This window comes from Hylobates moloch, unplaced genomic scaffold (assembly GCF_009828535.3).
Source record: "Hylobates moloch isolate HMO894 unplaced genomic scaffold, HMol_V3 SCAFFOLD_24, whole genome shotgun sequence".
NCBI classification, from domain to species: domain Eukaryota; kingdom Metazoa; phylum Chordata; class Mammalia; order Primates; family Hylobatidae; genus Hylobates; species Hylobates moloch.
In genome coordinates, this window is record NW_026652299.1 from 34,683,316 (window position 1) to 34,690,212 (window position 6,897).

Here is a 6,897-nt window from a genome sequence, read left to right on the forward strand (position 1 = left end):
CATGTCCACAGACATATACTAAAGAGAAAAGCAGTCACTTCCTCACTGTTGGAAAAGATTAAATTCTGGCTCCATTCCTGTCCAACTCTTTCCAGCAAACTCTAGGTGTCCTGGGTAAAGGGTGAGGAGGTGGAGGTGAGTCTAGCTCCCTGCAGCACTGTGGCCCCAAGGTCAGAAATAGCCCTGATTTCTTTTACTATGCACTCCACACTCTGTTGTAGGGCCTTTCATGGAGGCTACATAAATGTGCTTGGAATTTATTTTATCCTAGAAAAATAAAAACATGTCTCCCAAAAAAAGCCATATACAAGAATTTTTATGTTACATTTATTCAAAATAGCAAATAATAGAAATATCACAGGTATCTATCAACAGGAGAGTGAATAAATAAACTGGAATCTATTCACAAAATAAAATACTACTCAGAAATTTAAAGGAACAAAGTGTGTTTACATGCAATAATGTAAAAGAGTCTCAAAAACATAATACTGAATAAATGAAGCTGTACACAGAAGACTATGCAGAGTATAATTTCTCATGTGAAATTCTGAAAGAGGGAAAACATTCTTTGTTCTGAAAACATCAAACCATGGAGAACAGCCTTTGTGGAGATGAGGGTGAGGATGGATGCATGGGGCAGGGGGTACTTCCTGGGGTGGAGTCATGTTCTACATCTTGAAGAGATTTTGTCTTACACAGCTATGCAAATTGTACCATACACATGCAATGGTACATGGAAGGCCTGTGTATTCCACTATGTATAAATTTAGCTATAGAAACAAGAACCATGAACCCATGTAGAGTGCTAGTTAATAACACACATGCTGAAGTATTTGGGATGCTCTGTCAGGGTGTCCGCAACTTGCCTTGAAAAGGATTGAAAATAAGATTATTTGATGGATGGATAGAAACTGATTAAAACAAAGAAAGCAAACTACTGATTGTGGAGGTTAGGTGGTGAGTAATGCTGTAGTATAAATATATCTCCCAAATTTAATGTGTTGAAAATGTAATTCCCCAATTCCTTTGCTGATCAAAGATGTGGTTTTGGGGAGCTAACTGGAATTAGATAAAGTCATCAGGCTGGGGTTACCACAATGGGCTTGTGGCATCATAAGATGAAGGAGGGGACCTGAGTTGACACACATGCTCTTGCTCTCTCACTGTGTTGCCTTCAACCCTACCATGATGCAGCACAAAGCCCTCCCCAGAAGCTGACCAGACACAGCCACCTGATCTTGGACTTCACAGCCCCCAGAACTATAAGAGGTTAATTTTTCCTTTATATCCATGTGAGTTATTCAATTATAGCAACAAAAAGCCAACTAAGACAGACAATTGGTACCCAGCTGTTGCTATCAATACCTGAAAATGTTGCTGTAAATACCTGAAATGTGGAAATACCTGGAAAGTTTTGGAAATGAGTAATTGGTAAAGACATGAATGGAGCACTAAGGACAATTTTGGTGAGGACTTAGAGAAATACTCCATGACTAGGGAGAGCCTGAATCTTCTTAGAGATTAAGTGGCCATGACCAAAATGTTGATAGGAATCTGGGCAGTACAGGCCATTCTGCTGAGGTCTCAGATGAACTGAGTAACAAGGTATTTGACAGTAGGGTAAAGGCCATCGTTGCCATTCTTGTTATACGGTTGCAAAGGCCTTGGCTGAATTGTGTCCATGCTCAAGAGCTTTATGGAATGTAGAACTTAAGAGTGATGAACTAGGATACCTGGCAGAACTATCTAAGCAGCAAAGCATTCTAACTGCTGCATGGCTACTTTTAACTGTAGACAGTGAGATGTGGGAGTTAAAAAATGACTTAAAATGGAATGTATAATTAAAAGGGAAGCAGTATATAAAGATTTGAAAAAAAAAATGCAGCCTTTCCATGTGGTAGAGAATGAAAGAGCATTTTCAGCAGAGGAAACCAAGAGTGTGACCAAGTGACTGACTGATAAGAAAACTCGTGTGGATAGAACAAAGCCAGAGGCTATTCATCAAAACAATGGGAGAAAAACTTGAAGGCATTTCAGAGATCTTTGAGTGCAACACTGTGCATGACAGCTCAGGTGTCTCCTCCTCTTTATGAAACCAGCAGTTCCATCACCAGGGCTTCATCCTAATGATCTTTTAAAGTCCTAATGACCTCTCAATGGCCTGCCTCCAATCAACATGAATTCAGCAATTAAACTTCCAGCACATACAATTTCAGCGAATGAGCTACAGCCTGGGTCCAGTCCCTGATCCCTGTATTCTGGTGCAGTAATGCTTGGCTGCCCCAGCTGTTGTTCTAGTGAGTCTAGGTGCAGCTCGACCCACTACACCTTGCAAGGTACAAGTCATAAACCTTGGTGAAGACCACGGTGTGCTAATTCTGCAGGTGCGCAGAATGCAAGCAAGAGCTGTGGAGGCACAGCAGCCTCCATTGAGGTTTATCAACAACCTGGGGTCCCATGCAGAGACTTGTGGCAGGGGTGGAGCCACCCCAGAGAGTGCCTACTAGGGCAATGCCTAATGAAGCTACAGAGTTAGGACCACCACCAAGACCCCACAACTGTAGAGTTCTCAGCATGCAACACCAGCCTGGAAGCACTGAAGTGTGGACTGCCTAAGGCCTTGCAGGCCCAACCCCTCCCCTAGTGTGTCCAGGAGGCAGCACATGGAGTGAAAGGATATTCTGGAGTCTTAAGACTTAATGTTGTTTTCCCAATTGGGTTTTGTACTTGGGACCAGTTACCTGTTCTTCTTTCTTGTTGCTCCCTTTTGAATGGTAATAGCTATTCCCATGCCTGTCCCATTATTGTATTTTAAAAGTAGACAACTCATCTTGATCACAAAGGCTCACAGCTGGATGGGATTTGCCATGGGATGAATCATGCCTTGAGTCTCACACGTATCTGCTTCAAGTGAGATTCTGAACTTTGAATGTTTGAGTTGACGCCAGAATGAGTCAAGACATTGGAGCTATTGGGATGGGGTGAATGTATTTTGCATGTGTGAAGGACATGAATTTTAGGGGTGATGGAAGAATGTTCTGGTTTGAATGTGTCCTCCAAATTTTATGTACTGGAAATTTAATCCCTAAATTCATATGTTGATGGGAGGTGGGGCCATGGGAGGTAATTAGGATTTAAAAAGGTCATCAGAACTGATGGCTTTATAAGAAGAGGGAGAGACAGCTGAGCTGTCATGCATGCTGTTGCTGTCTAGTCATGTGATGCTTTCTGCTCTGTGATGACTCAGCAGGAAGGCCCTCACCAGATGCCAGCACCATGCTCCTGGACTTGCCAGCCTTTAGAATCATGAGCTTTATAAATTTATGTTCATTGTAAATAACCCAGTCTGTGGTATTCTGTTATAGTGGCAGGAAATGAACTAAGACAGGTATCCAGGTGTTCTCTTTCAAGTTCTTTCCACTTTTCTGTATTTGCAAGTCCTTATAAAGAAGTTAGAAAACAGAGTGGGGGCACAACCTTGGCATGCTCCCATCCCCCACCTGTGGCATAATTTGTGAAAATAAATCACAACTTGCTTATTTATTTACTTAGAGATGGAGTCTTGCTCTGTCACCCAGGCTGGAGTGTAATGGCACAATCTTGGCTCACTGCAACCACCACCTCCCAGATTCAAGCAATTCTCCTGCCTCAGCCTCCTGAGTAGCTGGGATGTCAGGCACATGCCACCACGCCTGGCTAATTTTTTGTATTTTTAGTAGAGATGGGGTTTTACCATCTTGGCCAGGCTGGGCATGAATTCCTGACCTCAGGCCATCCATCTGCCTTGGTGTCCCAAAATGCTGGGATTACAGGCATGAGCCACTGTGCCCAGTCCATTTGCTTTTATTTTTTTTTTAAAATCTGAGAAGGGGCCGGGTGCGGTGGCTCATGCCTGTAATCCTGGCACTTTGGGAGGCCGAGGCGGGTAGATCATGAGGTCAGGAGATCGAGACCATCCCGGCTAACACGGTGAAACCCCGTCTCTACTAAAAATACAAAAAATTAGCCAGGCGTGGTGGCAGGCGCCTGTAGTCCCAGCTACTCGGGAGGCTGAGGCAGGAGAATGGCATGAACCCGGGAGGCGGGGCTTGCGGTGAGCGAGATCGCGCCACTGCACTCCAGCCTGGGTGACAGAGCGAGACACTGTCTCAAAAAAAATCTGAGAAGAAAGGCATTTTGTGCATAAAATGTAAGGAGTTCAGTGGTCAGATCTCTGCGTCCCTTGTACATTGCAGCCTTGTGCTTGGCTGTGAAGAGAGAGGTATGCTTTCTTTCTGTATATCTTGTATCATAATTAGCTCTCCTGCCAAAATCCTGAGAGACAGTGACATCTGAATCCACATACAGGTTCTAGAAGGCAGCAACCCATGCCAGGATTGCCCCAACAGCATTCTGTGCACCTACCCAGTGACTGGCAGTGTCCAGGCTTTCATTCCTGTCGTCCTCAGCGGGCTGAGCGGGCAGCGTGGGGTTAGGAGCACATTGCATTTTACACCAGGGTGCTGAGGAAGAATAAGGAAAGCCATATTTTAAATCAACAAGGAAAGGGAATAAAGATTTTTCAGGAGGATCTAATTGTGCCTTCATGTAGGCTTATTTTGTAAACCAGAAATCCACGCTAATATGACAGACCCTAAATGGGGAAATCAGCTGAAAACGCTTTGCAGATTTATTTTCATTATGCTCTCAACCAAATGTCTGTGCTCATTAAACAGACTTGTGGGATAATTTATCTTAGACTCTGGGCACACAGTCGCTCCACCAGAACAACTGACCCTTGGTGGAGTTGACTGTGGGGAAAGAACTGTGTCAGCTCAGCCCTGACATCCCACCCAGTGCTGACCTGTCTCCAGAGAGTCCGGAATCGTAGTGAGAGTCCTATACCGAGATCAGCTAGTAGCCTCTTCCTCCCTTCCCTGTCCCCTCCCCTACAGCGGCATTCACAGAGTTCAGGGCAGGCCAATCCATGACTGTTGACAGTGGGGTTCCCACCCCCCGCATCCAGCCTACCCAGAATCCCACGAACAGAGCTAGGTCCAGGCCCACGCATGGGGTCTTCACCCAGGGCCCACAGGCCCTCATTTCCTCACCTCATAGCTGCAGTCACAGAGCAGTCTGCTCTCCGGCGGAAGCTCTGGCTCCAAGTTGGGCTTGGATTTTAAGCACAGCTCTGATTCCCACTGTTACTGTCATCTCTATTCTAAGGAAAGTTCATACTAGGGGAGGGTAAAAGGAGAAGTGAATACAAATGGCCTAGCCCATTTGCTGGCCATAATTGTTAGCAACAAATACCAACACAACACAAATAAGGGGAAGGTCTTAGCTGTTCATTCCATGCAGAAAGCCCTCCTCTCTGCCCCCACACTCTCTGTGAGGGAAGGAGGAGTGAATTATCTAACTGGTACACTTGGGAGCAGAAGCTGGGTGCATGTGTTCAGTTAGCTTCCCCTTCTTGTCTCTTGAGGATTTGCCACCTTGGGGGACCCTCGTTTGGTTCTGTCCCTTCATGCCATGAACTCCCAGGCACAGGCTTTGTCCCAGAAAGGGAGGTTAAAGCTCCTCCTTGCCTCGCATTGAGCAGGCTGGTCCCATCTGGGGTTCAGCTGAGGAAGCCTCGTCCCAGCAGCTCCCCCACTGCAGGACCATGATCTAATGTCCACCTGTGTGAGACCTCCTTTCCCAGAGAAAACAAGAGCAAGGAAAACTACACCAAAGGGGCAGGCAGAGTGGTGACATAAGGCCCATCACAGCAGAGGTGGCCGCCCTGTGCTGGCTGAATGTGCCAGGCAGTGACGTGGATGGGGCCAGTTGCCTTTGATAAGTGGGGATCGGGCAGACGTGGGCTTTGAAGGGCGAGGTTTGCAGGGCAGAAAGTGATTTCCCGAAAGTAACAAGATGTGCATTGGACATTCCTGGTTGGTGTGTGCATTATATGATAGGTTGAGGATTCCAGGCCATTTATGAGAGGTCCTTCACCCCATGGTGGTGGTAGGCCCAGCTATGCTGCTCACTGTGATGTGAGATTCAGCCAGGTGACCTGAGACCCTCACTGTAGTCTTCCAGGGAGACTGAGAGGGGACACTAAGAGATTTGCAGCCTGTCCACATTCTCCTTGATGCTTTCTCATGCCCTCCTGGCACCAAAAGGGCCCCATTCTACAGGAGATGGGCAAGATGAGGCTGTGTTCCTGGCCACCTGTGCCTGCTGCCTCTGCAAGGCACAGGCCTCCTGTGCTGCAACCACAGTCAGGGGCTCCAGGAAGTCTACTGCAGGGGCTTTGGAAACAGAGCACTGGAGACTTGATTTATTTTCCTTCTCTTTCCTGTTGTCTCCTTCTTATTACATGAGAAATTGTATAAAATAATATAATGAACACCCATTTCCTCACCACCAGCTTTAGCAAGTTTGAATATGTTGTCCGTTGGCTGGAGATTTTTAAACAATTTGAGGACCTTGCATACCCCTCCTTGAGGGCATCCATGTCCCTCATCCAGAGATAGCAACATTTGTGTAAAATATCAATAAACAATTGTTCTGCATCTATTCCCATCCTCAAAACATAAAGTGCTAATTTGTAGAGTTTTAAAATGTTACTCTAAATAAAATTTAGTAACATGAGACTCTAAATATGATTATGCAATTTGCTTTTGACACAGAATTGAATATTTTTGGAATTTAAATATATTTATAAATGTATTAGGCTGAAATCCTTGAAACTGCTGTTATTGTAGGTTTGAAGCAGTTGAGCATTAGCATTTGTACATCACTCAATTGCACAGCTCTAGTAAATCATTTTTAACTTTAAATAATTTTATATTGCATGAATCTATCACAATTTATTAATGCCTTTTACTGCTGGTAGTCATTTAGGGTGTATCTAGTTATCCCCCATTATGC

General features: G+C 45.1%; 1 long non-coding RNA gene across 1 annotated transcript; it reads right to left on the reverse strand.

Annotated features, from left to right (window-relative positions):
- Positions 1-620: 620 nt before the first annotated feature.
- On the reverse strand, positions 621-5,205 carry LOC131382453 (uncharacterized). The gene is made up of 3 exons (XR_009211958.1): positions 5,091-5,205; positions 4,405-4,502; positions 621-866 (listed from the first exon to the last, which is right to left on the reverse strand). It is a non-coding gene; the product is annotated as an uncharacterized LOC131382453 (long non-coding RNA).
- Positions 5,206-6,897: the final 1,692 nt, after the last annotated feature.